We start from the raw sequence: 13,874 nt of genomic DNA, 5'->3' as shown, positions 1-13,874 counted from the left end.
TTTTCCTCTAAATGTAAATACCCAAATAGCAATAACCAAGAAAATATAACCTTTGTTGCATGTTAGAATCAGTAAAGCTACTTGTCAGAGACAGGTGTTATCCTCAGCACCAGGGGCCAGTCCCTGTCTTCCTCCCGAGTATACATTAACAACTTTAACTGCACTTTCAGTTGGCCTGAATCTACTTAATAAATTCATTCAAGTAGTCACAGTTCCGTACTAGATTTATAATCCACTTAGAAGAAACTGTTCCCTTCCATTAACTCTTCTGTTGCAGTGATTATTTATTTTGTTCAAGTCAGTTTGAAGCCCTCATGGCAGCACAAGTCCATGAAGCAATGAAGTCCATCTCACCATCCTTTAAGACTTACTTGACACCTATGCAGTACAGCAGTTCCTAGAGCAAGGATTGAGATCTATTGGCTTGGGAGCATTCAGTAGCAGGAGAGGCTTAACTAGAAAATATGAAACAAGCCCATCATAACATCTAATAGCCCACAACCATTATCCTGTTACCTTCTTTCTTAAGAACCCCACAGGAGCACCTGTAAGAGGCGCCTATGGCATGACAAAAATGTCCACATTTCACCTTACACAAAGGCCTCACACTAAGGCTGCATTTCTACTTGTCATAATGAGGGATGACTGCATGTTAGTTCTGAAAAACGAAATTACACACAGTGCTCATGAGACACCCCACACATGATTAGTTCCAGTTGCAAGGAAAGCCGAGTGACACAAAGGGCATTCTTGTCACTGATAGACAATGGCGTTCCTGGGGCAGAAGAACTGCCTGTGGGCTATTCCTGTGGCTCCTGCTCTTCCCTCATGGAACAGCAAGTGGCTGGGTACAGAGTTTACACTGCTATTTCAAATGTGTCCTGTGCAATTCAGACCTTTCACATGCACGTGGTGTCAGAGAAGGAATGAGTCCTTACATGGATGTGCCTAAATATGTACAGGGAATTTGCTTAATTTCTGGTTGGTTGATACTTCAAAGAGAAATGCATTAACATATAATATGTCTTAAAAAACCAGGTATAATAAAAACAGTTTAAAGTTATGATTTTTTTCTAAAAAAAGAAGAAAAAATGAAAATGTTTGAAAGACTTAATTAAAGTGTATCTCAATTGCATATCACTATAAAAGCAAAAACCTCTTTGCTTTTATATTTATACAAAATGCAACAGGGCATCTCAGCAACTCAGAAAAAAATGAAATGTTTGACATCTATTGCTAGAGGGACATCAGATGAAACATACTACTTTTTTTTTTCAGTGGTTTATAGAAGATTAGAAGACAAAAATTTGCACTTTGAAACAACTTATCAAGAAAGACAGGTCAGGTGGCTTTATCCTATAGAACAGTTGGTAGTTTGTGAGTCACCACGGCTTACCCAGTCCTGGCCATTTTCCATAGTTTTTTGTGGGTTTAAATTATGAGCATAATCTATTTTAGAACACACATAGATTGGAATACAGTCTTCTCAATTTGGACACCTTATTTGTCCCTAAATTTTAGACATTTCATGGATCTGCACTAGGCAAGTTTCTCAGAGAGGTGCTGGGACACACAAAATCTAAGCTTTGCATTGCAAGAGTTTCACATGAAAGAGTGTCAGAGATAATTAATCAAAGACATACCTGAACACTGGAGGATAAATATAGTTATAAAAAAATAGATATTTTGAAACTGTGTAATTGGATGTGCTCTGGTGACAAAAGTTTCATAGCATAACTAATGAAGTCTGGAAGAATTTTCAGATTGAGAGATGGACAGAGTGTTTGAAAAGAGACAGTGCTAGTGCCATTCCAAGGAACATAAAGGCACATAGATGCATGTGAGAAGTACACTTTGCCTGGGCATGGCAAAATCCTGTTTATAGCTTATAGGCGTTGAAGAAGCTTTATTATATTGGCCCTGCTTATGCAAGCTGTAAATTAATATTAGGTTATCAGTCAGAGCTCATTTTCCAGTGCATAGTGGAAAAAAAGTTGGTCCAGTTCACAAATAATTGTACATATTTTATCTCATTTTCTAAAACAAGGGTAGAAAAATATCTCAAACATTTATTCACTGTGAACTGATCTGGTAAATAAACTGGAAAACAGCCTGGATGAAGGACATGAGATGAAACTGCAGTCAAAATGAAATGGGGGAAAATGCATAAGAAGAGGCAGAGCTCTAAATGAACCAATTAATTTAATTAGATCTATTTGAATAACATGATATCTTTCCTCTTTTCCATTTATGATTAGACCTGAGACGAGCTAAATATCTATTATACATATTCATTATAGAAAAGGTTGGCTGAATAATTTTACATGAAACACAACATAAAACAGTAAGCTATGTTTCTTCATTATTATTCCATATCCTGAGCAGGTATTTTGTGAAGGGTGAATGATGTGTGTAGGAATTAATTACTTTAAGACCACGGATCTTTTTAATGGACACTAAACAAACAACTTCCACCACCTGTATCAGTAACAAGAACTGTAGATGAGAATTTTCGTACTGAGAGTCAATGGTCAGTCAGACATGGTAAACACAGCATTTGGGTTAGACCCACAAAACATTGGCATTTAACAGCTCTGCTATGGGGTGGAAACACCATACTGTGTTTAGTATCCAGAGTTCTTTATGAGCAAACAAGAAAAGCTGAAGTGTCAAAGTCACACACAAAAGAAGAACTTTTCTGTGGAGTTACCACAGCTATTAACTCGAAACAGCAATGGATTGAAGGAATTAAACCAGATCCATATTTTCCACTGCAAAATATGGCAAGATAGACAAAATAAATCTGTAATGATCAGCCCAGGGAGGAGCTTAGAGGATTCATTCTTTCCACTTTACAGCCCAAACTCTCAGGCTGTAAAATCAAATTCTCTCTTACTGGCATCAGGGATTTTGGTTGGTGACAGAACACCAACGACTCAGTTCCATCACAAGATGTATGGGAGGACTTTCATCATTCTCTAGAAGTTAGAGCATATTGGAAAATTAGAAGATATGGATTCAGCTTCTCTGTGTCAGTCCTAGCTGAGATGAAAATAATTTTCCTCTTTGCATTGGGAGCTAGAAAAGAGCTGATAGCACTGCAGTGTTTTGGCTGCTGCTGAGCAGCGCTGGCACAGCCTCAGCACTGTCTCTCCAACATTCCCACCTGACCAGTAGCCTGGGCATGGCCAACATTTTGGGAGGGGACACAACTAGGCTAGCCTACCCAAAATGACCAAAGGGATATTCCATACCATATGAGACCTGCACATCTAAAAGAAAAAGGATGGGGAAGGGGGGACATTAATTATTTACATAGTTTGCCTTCCAGAACAACCTCCACATTATGATGAAGCCCTACTTCTCAGGAAGTGGCCAGACACTGTTTGCTGAGCAGAAGTAGAGAATAAAACCTTTTTGTTTTATTTTCTTTTTCCTTTGCTGCTTGCACATGCACAACCTTCACTTTTGCTTTAGTAAACTGCCTGTATCTTGACCCATGAATGTTTTCTGTCTTGTTTTTCCCACTGTCCTGTTGCAGGGAGGAGAGACAGAGCAGCTTGGTGGGCACTTGGTGCTCAGCCAGGGTAAACCCACCACAGTTCTTTCAGCTTAAGATAGAGACCAAGTTCACACATGCTGGGTGGGGGACTCTGTCTACTGTGCTTTGTGCAGTCAGATTAGTGTGCTAAAGTAAATCCTTCAGAGAGAGTCCCTTGTGGCTCTAATGCAGAAAAAGCCACTGGAGAGAGAGAACTTCGGTTATATGCTGGCAATCACAAAAGTCTTAGAGCACAATTTTGCCTATACACATTTAAGTATTGCATAGTCATTGAGAACGAGACTCTGAACTGCCTTTTGAATTTAGGCTTGTAAATTCTGCCTAGATTTCACTTTGCAGCCTAAAGAAGACATACTGGACTTCAACTTTGTCTTAGAATCAAGATGAGTTGCTATAAGTCAATAAATTATTTTAATTACAGTCTATTTCATATGCAAGTTAAAAATTCAGCAAGCTTTTAATTACAGAAAGTAAAAGGTTTCATATTTTAAATAATTTGTAGCAAAAAAGTATGCCAGATAATGTGATTAACTGGCACAAAATTAACTTTGAGTTATTAGAGATTTAGCTCTACAATTTCAAGAAATTCATTCCACATTAAAAGATCAAACACTATAACTTAACAGAGGATGTTTTGTAAAATTCAGAAGCAAAGAACTTACATTCTGTGTTTGTGTGTCAAATGCAACAGAGCCTTAATCATCAGCCTATGAATATAGGGCTCATTACACAGTCTGAGAAACAGAGATTTATTATTGATAGATTCTTTTCAGTATTTCACCTCAGTTTTCTCCCTCACCGATGAAACGTAGGGTTTACCTTTTAAAAAATATGTGTATACCACTCGAGTATTTTTTCATTTGTGAGTGCATTGTTTTTATTAATATCCACCAGAAATGAAGTATTTAATTGCATATGATAATTACATATTATTTAAAACATACAAATAATTTTCTTTGCAAAAAAATGTAGCACTTCATGTCTTATTACTAAACTACCAACTAAAACCAGTTGTTTCTTTAAGTTCTAGCAAGGTTCCTGCTTATAGACATATAAGCACAACAGAAAATTACCAAGCAATGTAAGGACCTGCAAAGCATATAAACCTGTGTTCCTGAGACATTGCATTTTGTGGCTGGTTCATATTTTTTACTTGGAGAAATAATGTCAGTTGTTTTCTTCAATAGATTTATTAATATTGGTGCTTTAAAGTAACTGTCAGTAAATGTTCACAGTTAATTATTACATCATTAATTTTTCTCTCCCATTAGTGAAATTGAGGTCCCATCACGGAATCCATGGGAAAACTGAGTTCAGGAGAGCAATGATTTTACCGTTCTGAACTTTTATCAGGATCTAAAGTGAATTATGTGATAAATCTATAATGTTGACGATGAATATCATAATTATTTTAGAAATTAAACTGCCTTGACAAAACCCCTGTTTACGATCTTTCAGTTTGTAGGCTGCCTAAATATGAAAGCCAAATAAATTCCAGCCATTAAGTGACTTACAGTTAACCTTATTACAGCCCTTAAAAGCAGTTCACAGACCCCAGTGAAGAGCCCCAGTTTTAAAGACAATAATGATAAGGACCTCTTGTTTCAAAATTAGACACCATTTCATTCACTAATTCAGAAAATAATTCTTACTGCATGCAATTATTAGCAAGAGCAATATTTTTTGATCCAACTTTTATGCAACTCTCACAAAAATGTTTCTAAGTCATTTTAACAGCTTTAATTTATTTTTTTTTTAATGTGAAAAGCCCCTACACTGATTCTTTCCAAACATGCATGTCACAACTTTATTTCCAAACTACAGCACAGGCACACTGCAATCTCTCCAAAAATCCTAACTCTTCAGGTGCCAACTCTTCATGTTTGGGGTTTTCTTTTGTGTTAAAAAAAAGGAGCAGAAAACAGGAAAATATTGTTTTTCCACCAACTACTGAATCAAGAAAAATTAAAAATTTGATAGTCCACATGTTATTTACCAACAAAATATTCATTTAAATATATAAGGGGAAAGCACGCAGTAAGTGTGTTACGAAGCCTAGGCAAGTGTTCAACATCAATCAAATCAATCTGTAAATTTGTGTTTGATTGGGAAACCTACATTGATCATGAATAACCCCAGCATGGGGCAGTGAGCAGCTAAGATAAATGAGCTTACATGCTTCAATAGTCTAATTAAAATCCTTAAATAGAAACATAACACTGGGACCCAAACTGATTCATGTGATTGTAATGTGAGTGCTGGGACAGGCTTTTTTTTTTTTTTTTTGCAATAGCTGAATGTAATAACTTGTTATGTGATATGCAAACATAAAGTGATTTTAGTTAATTGTTCTTTTAAACTGCTGATGATTTTTCTTTGTGTTGGAGCACCTTTACAATATCCAAAAAATAAAGCTCCAAATGGATGTCAAATGGGTTCATTGGAAAGGAGAGAACGGCAAAGAAGACAGGTAGTCTGTCTGGTGCAAATCTAGAATTTCTCTGGAGGAAGTACGCCAGCAAAGCATTAGTGAGATCCGTAACTGAAAATGCAATGCATTTGCTTTTTTTTCTACACAAAAAAATATTTATTTCTCTCTCAGTTAAAATTTATAATTAAATCAAATGAATAAACTTCTTTTAGATTAAATGTTGCTATATAGATGACATACCAAAGGAAGTAATTACTGGGCTGACCTATACCAATTTGGGATAATCCTAAAAGTAACTTCGTAATTAAAATAAAATTTAAAAGGGACAACATTTATTAACAAAGATGTATTGCCACATGATTCAGGCAGAAATATTTTCTTTTCTGAGGATATTTATGTCTATCTGTTGGATATTTTTTTCCAAGGGAAAGATTCAATTTTCTTCCAAACATCAGTTGTGGAATGATGCTGGAAGTGGGATAGTCTCGTGTCAGAGATCATGCAGACACAGGAGTCTTTGATTGCCCAGTCCAGCCCTCTGCTATCACATGGCACTCAGAAAGCTCTCAAATGTCAACCTTAAAAAATTAATTCCACTGTTTGCCTTAGTTTCACTTTCTGATAGGATTTTCCTGAAGAATTAATGAAAGAAATGAAGAAAAATATACTAAGGATAATGATCTATTAAATGAACTGTGCCTCTGGAAACCCTTCTTCACAGACCACTGAAAACTGAGAGATCACACTTGCAAAAGGGACATCTCATATCTCTGACTTTACTCTGGGTAGCAGAGGCTTCTTGTTTTTATTAGAAAGAGAGTCTTGGGCTACACACACCTATACTGTGCCTCAGGCAGGGTATTTTACATTCATCATCTAACTGCAATTCTATTTTGGGAGGAAGTTGTCTGATTTTCTGCCATCAGAAATGTTGTGGTTTCCTGTAGGTATTTTTTTTCTTTTCATTTGTTTTTTGTTTGTTCTTGTTTTATTTGTTTGTTTATTTGGTTTGTGGTTTTGTTTTCATTTTATTTGAGGAGGAGGGAGGTGGTTGTTTGGTTTGGGGTGATTTTTTAATTATTATTATTTTTTGAAAAAATAGATTTTAGTCGCAAAACAGGACCTGTCTTCCATAACCTTGTATCTTTTAATGAAGTAGTTATATCAATATTATTTAAATATATCAATAGTTATATCACAGTGTTTCCAATTAATTTTTTTAGCTATCTTCTATACAGACTGGAAGTATCTCAGCAATCAAACAAAGACAATATATCTTTGTGAAAAAAAATAAGCACAACAATCTTGAGTACAACTGTAATTTGCAATCTGGTAGAAAATATTAGTACAAGATATGCAATGTTCAATAATATATGCCAGTACACATCAGACGCACTGATTACCACAGCTGAGAGTAGAGTTGGACAAGTCTACACAATCAAAACAGCAGTGTACTGTCTTTATTTGGATCTTGTGGCTTTCAATTTTTTTTTTTTGGCTGAGTGTTTTTTCAACTCTAGATTTCTGATGTCAACAAAAAGGTAACATATTCCAAGAGTGACTAAAACATCAACCATCAATAAATATCGAATTTGTTTTGTTTTTTTTTTTCTCTCTAAGGTAATATTTATCACCAGATAAACAATTTATGCAATACTCTCTAAAACCTTCAAGACTTCCTCCTAACTTGCCTCTGATGCTTGAGAAAAACATAATGTTCAGACAAAAACTGTCTTTCTCAAGATGAGTTCTGAAAACAAATCATTTATTACAGAGGTTTTTGGAACAGCTCACCTAACAATGCTAATACTGCTTTGCACCTAATCTAACAAAAAATATCTGACAAACAAAGTCATGCTGCTGCTTAATTGATCCCTGCCTTTTTATGACATTAATGGAGATATTTTGACTAGATGGAGACTATGTTTGCCACAATGCTTTTAAAGTAATTACAAAAACAATCAGCTCATATTTGCTGTAGTTTGGTATCATCCTTTGTTGTATAAAAAGCCTATACTTATGGTCAAACAATGTCAGAAAAAAAAAAATTTAATTTATGGTCAGTTAGCAATCGAAATCTCTGCTATCTGCATGCAGCAGTGTGTGACAGCTAGAGAATGAAGGGCAGAGAAACCAATTTATTCCCTCTCACACCCAGCACTTCTAAGTGCAAAGTGCAGTCACTCTCCACAGTGGGGTGGTGGACCACACTCTTCTTGAGCTCAGATTGGAAGCAGCCTTTTAGGGTGAGCCAGTGGCCATGGTGGCAGCCCAAGAGGGATAATAACACGCCTTAGCCAAACACCAGAGCTTAGGGAGGGCATGGGAATGCTCAGAAAGTTTTGTTCCCTTCTCTTATACAATCTCCTTTACCAGGGGCAAATGCAGTGAGGATGAAGCACTGGAGAAAAAAGGGGCCTGGATTGTGTAGGGAACTGGCTGCGACATCCACTGGTTCAAAGAGGAGGATCTGTGCTCTTGCCTGTGGAGGTCACAGCAGTCAGATCTGGGATATACCAGCTTAGCAGAGGGGCATCAGCCCTCCAAGAGCCCTTCAACATAAACACAAGATAGTGTATTTACTGAAGAATTTACTATGCATTACCTCATACCATTTAATCTATAAGGCACGTGCTTTTGACTGTAAGTCTTCTAAAAATAAAACCACAATGTGTTATAGTAGGACCTGATTTTCATTGCTGAGTTTGACATTACAAAGAATATTCTTTGTGCTACTGTCAAAGCAACGAAGAAAACACAACACAGGGGGATATACTGATTCAGATCAATGATAAGCATATTCTTGTTTTCTCTTGGATGTTACATGTTTACAAAGGTGTTAGTGAGTTTTTTTGATTACACCAGACCTGTTTGATTGCCACTTTTTTCTTCAAAGATTATTAAAGATTACTTCCAGCTAATGGGCAAACATGATGGACAACAAAAATGAATGTCAGAGCCCAGTGTTTAGAGCCGTGACAAAAGGTGGAGGATAGCAACACATTCTTGACTATTCATTTTTTTAAACTTTTGAACAGCCAACAAAAGAAGTGATTGGCAACAAATATTAAATCAAGGAACAAAGAAGACCCTTGAAACCATAATGAATATGCAGCTCTTTCTGAGGGAAGAGACTGCTGAAAGAGCTATGGCTTAAGCTGTAATAAAACAATAAATACATACTTCAGGAATATGAAAAGACACTTCCAATTTAACATTGTCAGATGTTGGCTCCTATATTACTGCAATCTGCCAATCTGCACCATAGGCTTTAAAAAAATAGAAGAGATAAGACTGTGAATTTTCTAATATAACCATATGTGAAAAAAATAACCATGATATTTTATCTCACCTCTTTGAACACATGGCAGATAAAACATATTTCAGAAGCGGGTAATCAAAATCCTACACCAGAGTATGTCATGTCTGATATTACTTAACCTACCAGGATGGCAAGCTGCTTGTTTATTTGTGTTCTCGTTCTTTCCATAGGATTGAATGCACATGACATCATCTGATTACAAACAAGCAAATATCCAGCCACTCAAAGCTAAACTGGACAGAGGCTTTGCATCTATCAACAGAAAATCTTATACCTTTCTTCTGGGACAACTGAATCATCAGGAGACTATGGTTAAGGCCTAACTTGCACAGAATGCAACCCTATGAATGTAGGCAATCATTGTATTTATTTTTATTTTATAACACATAAAAGATCACATTGATATGTGTGCATGGATTTGAATATCATATCTGGAACATCTCATAGACTTTCTACTTTTTTCCTCCTTAGTCCCTCTCTTTTTACTGTACCACACTGTTCTGTTCTTGGTTCTTTCCCTCCTGTTCTTATATTAGTTTTAGGGTTTTTTTTTTCATTACTTCTTCATGTTGATTTTTTTCTTTCTGGCTCTTCTATATTTTATCTTTCCAAATCCCTTATTCTGTTTCATTATTTACCTTCTCTCTCAGTTATTTTATTCTTTTTCCAGACTTACTTCTTAGAATCATCCATTATCTGTGCCTGGTTTACTCCCCACTCCCGCCCCTCACACACAGTTATTATCACTCTAGTCTTGAATCTGTCCCTCACTTCCCATCTGTTCATTATCTTCAGGTTGTCCATCTCATCCTCTTACAGACAGACCATGTTGCTTCTTGCTGCCCACATAAGAAAAAAAGGAATCTTTTAGCTGGCTGACTTTTCTTGATTCCACTATATCTTTCTCACACCACTTCCCACTTCATAGTGAATGGTAATAACAACTTTAAAATACCATTGAAAAAAAAACCCCAAACCCAATCCACCAAAAAACCTCACAGTCCTGGATCTGTGAAAAAAAATACAGGGCCAGTTATCTTTTGTGTGAGGTCCAGGCTTGCTTTTATTGACTCTATTTCATCTTGCTGCCATTGCTGACATTACAAAGAATTTATATATTTCAATGGTATTTATGCCCTTTTAAATATAGACACTTATAGCAGCTGTTGAGAACAGAGGAATCACTAAAAACAGTCTGGAGAGAGCCCACTGGACTGGTTAAGGAACTGAGAAATACTTTGTGTAAAAGAAAAAAAAAAACACAGGAAAAATATTTCATAGAGCTTTATTATTTTAGAGGAAGTTTTGGGTTTTAGACCCTGCTAAGAAATTTCAACATTTGTGGAGTAGCCAGTATGCTTTGGGATTACTTCCTAGAGTGTGAGTGAATAGAAATGACTCTCAGTCATTTCAGAATTTCCTACCTAAGCAAGTTTATGACAAAAATGACCAGAAGAAATTACCATCTCTTTCATTTTGGTGAGGTTTTTGCCTTTGGAAGGAAATTATGGCATAAGAATTTGAGACTACAGATCCAGGCACACTTGGAACTGCCAAACTGTTTAGACAAATCACTGTAGCAATTTGAAACAATAATTATTTAAATAATTTTAAATCTGTAATTTAAAATCAAGCTTGGAAAAGGAAGATTCCTAGTTTGCTGCTGCTTGGGGAGCAAGAGGCAACTATAACATTTTTTGTACAAGTTGAGTTAGAGGCATAGCTGCGAAGAATAAAATTTTCTTGTGAGGGTAGATTAGGATATTGCTTCTTGCAGTACCATTCTACTGCAGATTTTTCGTTTTCAATTTTGAATATTTCCTTGACTAGAATGTTTTGGTTTACAAGGAAAGCACAAAACACAGGAAAGCTAGTGGGCTGGGTTGGGGAGGAGTAAATGTGTAGCTCTGCTAACAAATAATTTCTGGAAGATCTACTGTCTGAGCAAATGAAAGCACATGAAACTTTTCAATAATGGGTTTCACCCCCAAATTCATTGTTCAACTTTCATCTTCACAGAGAATGAAGTTACAGTGCTATATCAAATGTTAGGTTCTTTATGGTTTTATGTGATATTTTGCAACCTATTGATAAGAAACACTTGGAAATCTATAGCTGTAATGGCACAAAACAATATGAAGAAAAAGGTAGTAGTTTAAAACCCTCATAGTTTGTTGTTCTTTTGACATGCAAAGCTCTTATTTATTTTGATGTATGTTCTTTCATTCCTGAGGAGACAAAAATTAAACCTTAATACTCCTCCACTTTTTCTGAAATAATAAAGTAGAATTTTATTGCATAACATTCCAATGAGAAATATTCCGTTAGTATTTGAATTTTCCAATTTTTATTCTTTTTCATTCAGGAAAAAATGCTCTTTTTGTAACCACTGCCCTAGAAAATAAACATTTATGGCCAACAGTAAACCTTTTTTTTTTTTTTTTTTTTAGCAGACTTCATTTTAGGATGATCATCTGGATGTTGTTTTAGGCTTGGTAACTACTTTTTAAAAAGTTTGCTGAAAGATTGATTCATATACTGCATGTTGACAGATGCTGACCTGAAGAACTGTCTCTGGAGTGTGTAGATTTGCAGTGTGCAGGATGTGTCAGGCAGTGATGCAGGTAATTAGCACCTGATGTGACAACACAATGGTACCATAGCCACAATGTCTCAACTTAATGGAATGGATATTCACCTTGAGATCCTGTGACACAAATGAAATGAACTAACCCTTACTGTCACTTCAGTAAGGAACTAGCAGGGAGATATTTAAAAAACCCATGAATGTTGGAAGCCCCGGAAAGCTGATGAACCAGTTTCCTTTAGTTGAAGTGACAGTGTCTGCCAAGATATCCAAGGACCTACATTTTTCCCTTTAGAGCAATTAGTCAATCACAGATCTGTGAAAAAATATGTCCCACTTCATACAGCTGTGCAAGAATTATTTTAAGTGATAAGGTTACTACACTGAAGCCTGGCAAGATTTATACAATCAGCTTGTATGCTGTTAGAGTCACTAGCAGCATGCTAAGAAATGTCAACAGTAATTAAACCCAATCATTTTCAAATATATGCCGTGCTTTGGCAATGCTGGGGAATGCTTTTCACAGTAAGAATTCTCAGCCCTGTGAGCATGGATTTTTTTTAAGATTCTTTTTTTTTTTCTTTTTATGGGAAGAAGAACATTTTTCTCTTTTTCTTTTGGCAATACCATTTTGGAAGATGTTTATTCATTAAAGGAACTGTATCAAAAATCACAGACCTACAGGTTTCTTCTCTCAACTTGTCACAGCCCTTACTGAGCTTGAATTTAAGGGTTGTCCTTGCGTGTAAAATGGAATTTATTTAAAAAATTTGTGAAACACTTTGGCAAAACATCTGAAAATTTACTGAAAAGTGTCATTTCAAAATACTAAAAAGAAATTCTGTTCAGGTTTTGGCAAGTAGTTTTGGAAAAATAAAAAGCACAAATTTGTAAATTGTTAACAACTTGCTTCTAAAATAAATCATTTAGATGTTGTTTCCATTTGCAAAGAATTGAAGAAGAGGAAAGTGGCTCCCCTATGTCCAGTTCATTTAACTTTTTATACTGTACTGATATAGTAATTTAAACATGACCATCTTGACCCAGGTAAGCTGATTAGCAACAGAGGTGTGAGGTGCTTGAAGACAAAAGCTTCTCATTGTGTGAATTTGTAACTGAAGCAGTGTCAGAGACTTTTCATTTGCTAGAAAGGTCTCTTTGACCACTGTCACAGGTAACAAGTACTTGGTTGATGTAATAAAAATGTAACAGAGACAATTGAAAACACCCTCATCTAGGATACTCCTCTGGAGAGAGAAGAAAGCATTTTTTTCACAATAGGGTCAAAGTCCATTTTTGAGAGTCTGAGAGGTATGGTGAGGTGTGGTGTGCAAGCTGGATATGCTCCCATCTACGCTCTGGTAAGCTCCAGCTGGCCTTACTCAAGGGATAAGTGCAGTGCTGAGCGCTGCCTCGGCACAACTTTTCAGCTCAAAATAGGCCTGTAGTTACAAGCTTCTGACAGTAATGCAGAAAACCAAAAAGTGAATGATTTTGTACTGGTTTGCTCACATATTTATCCAGTTGAAACTTATTGTTTTTCAGAGCTGCATTAACACCGAGTATGACGTTGAAGGTTGAATCTCGCTCCTGCTGCAGTCAAGGGCCAAACACTCGTTTAACTTGGCTAGGGCCAGTGTTTTGTTCCTATGAAATGTCAGCTGTCCCCCACAGCCAACAAATAATAAAGCACTTCTCTTACCTTCTCGTAAAATAGTTTTGAAATGGTAAAATTGGTTAATGAGAGGTTTCTGTTGAGAAAAGTTCTCTTAGCTCCAACTTGTTTCCTATCTGGACAATATTTAGCTTTACTGTAGACTTACAATCATCTCAAATAAAAAAAAAAAAATGGCTTGGGCCTACCCTTATAGAAACGTGCACTGAAGACATAATGACAACAGGAGAATACACTAATGCTGTTTAAGTGAAGTAATATAATAATAAAATTTTTGAATGCCCTCATGCCAGAATT

General features: G+C 36.1%; 1 protein-coding gene across 10 annotated transcripts in view; it reads right to left on the bottom strand.

Moving 5' to 3' along the window:
• MYO16 (myosin XVI) overlaps window positions 1–13,874 on the bottom strand; it is a 365,514-nt gene that overhangs the window by 11,809 nt on the left and 339,831 nt on the right. The gene's annotated exons all lie outside the window — the stretch shown is intronic.

The sequence above is a fragment of the Passer domesticus genome, chromosome 2 (assembly GCF_036417665.1).
Source record: "Passer domesticus isolate bPasDom1 chromosome 2, bPasDom1.hap1, whole genome shotgun sequence".
Classification (NCBI taxonomy): Eukaryota; Metazoa; Chordata; class Aves; order Passeriformes; family Passeridae; genus Passer; species Passer domesticus.
This window is presented reverse-complemented; position numbering and strand designations above follow the sequence as displayed.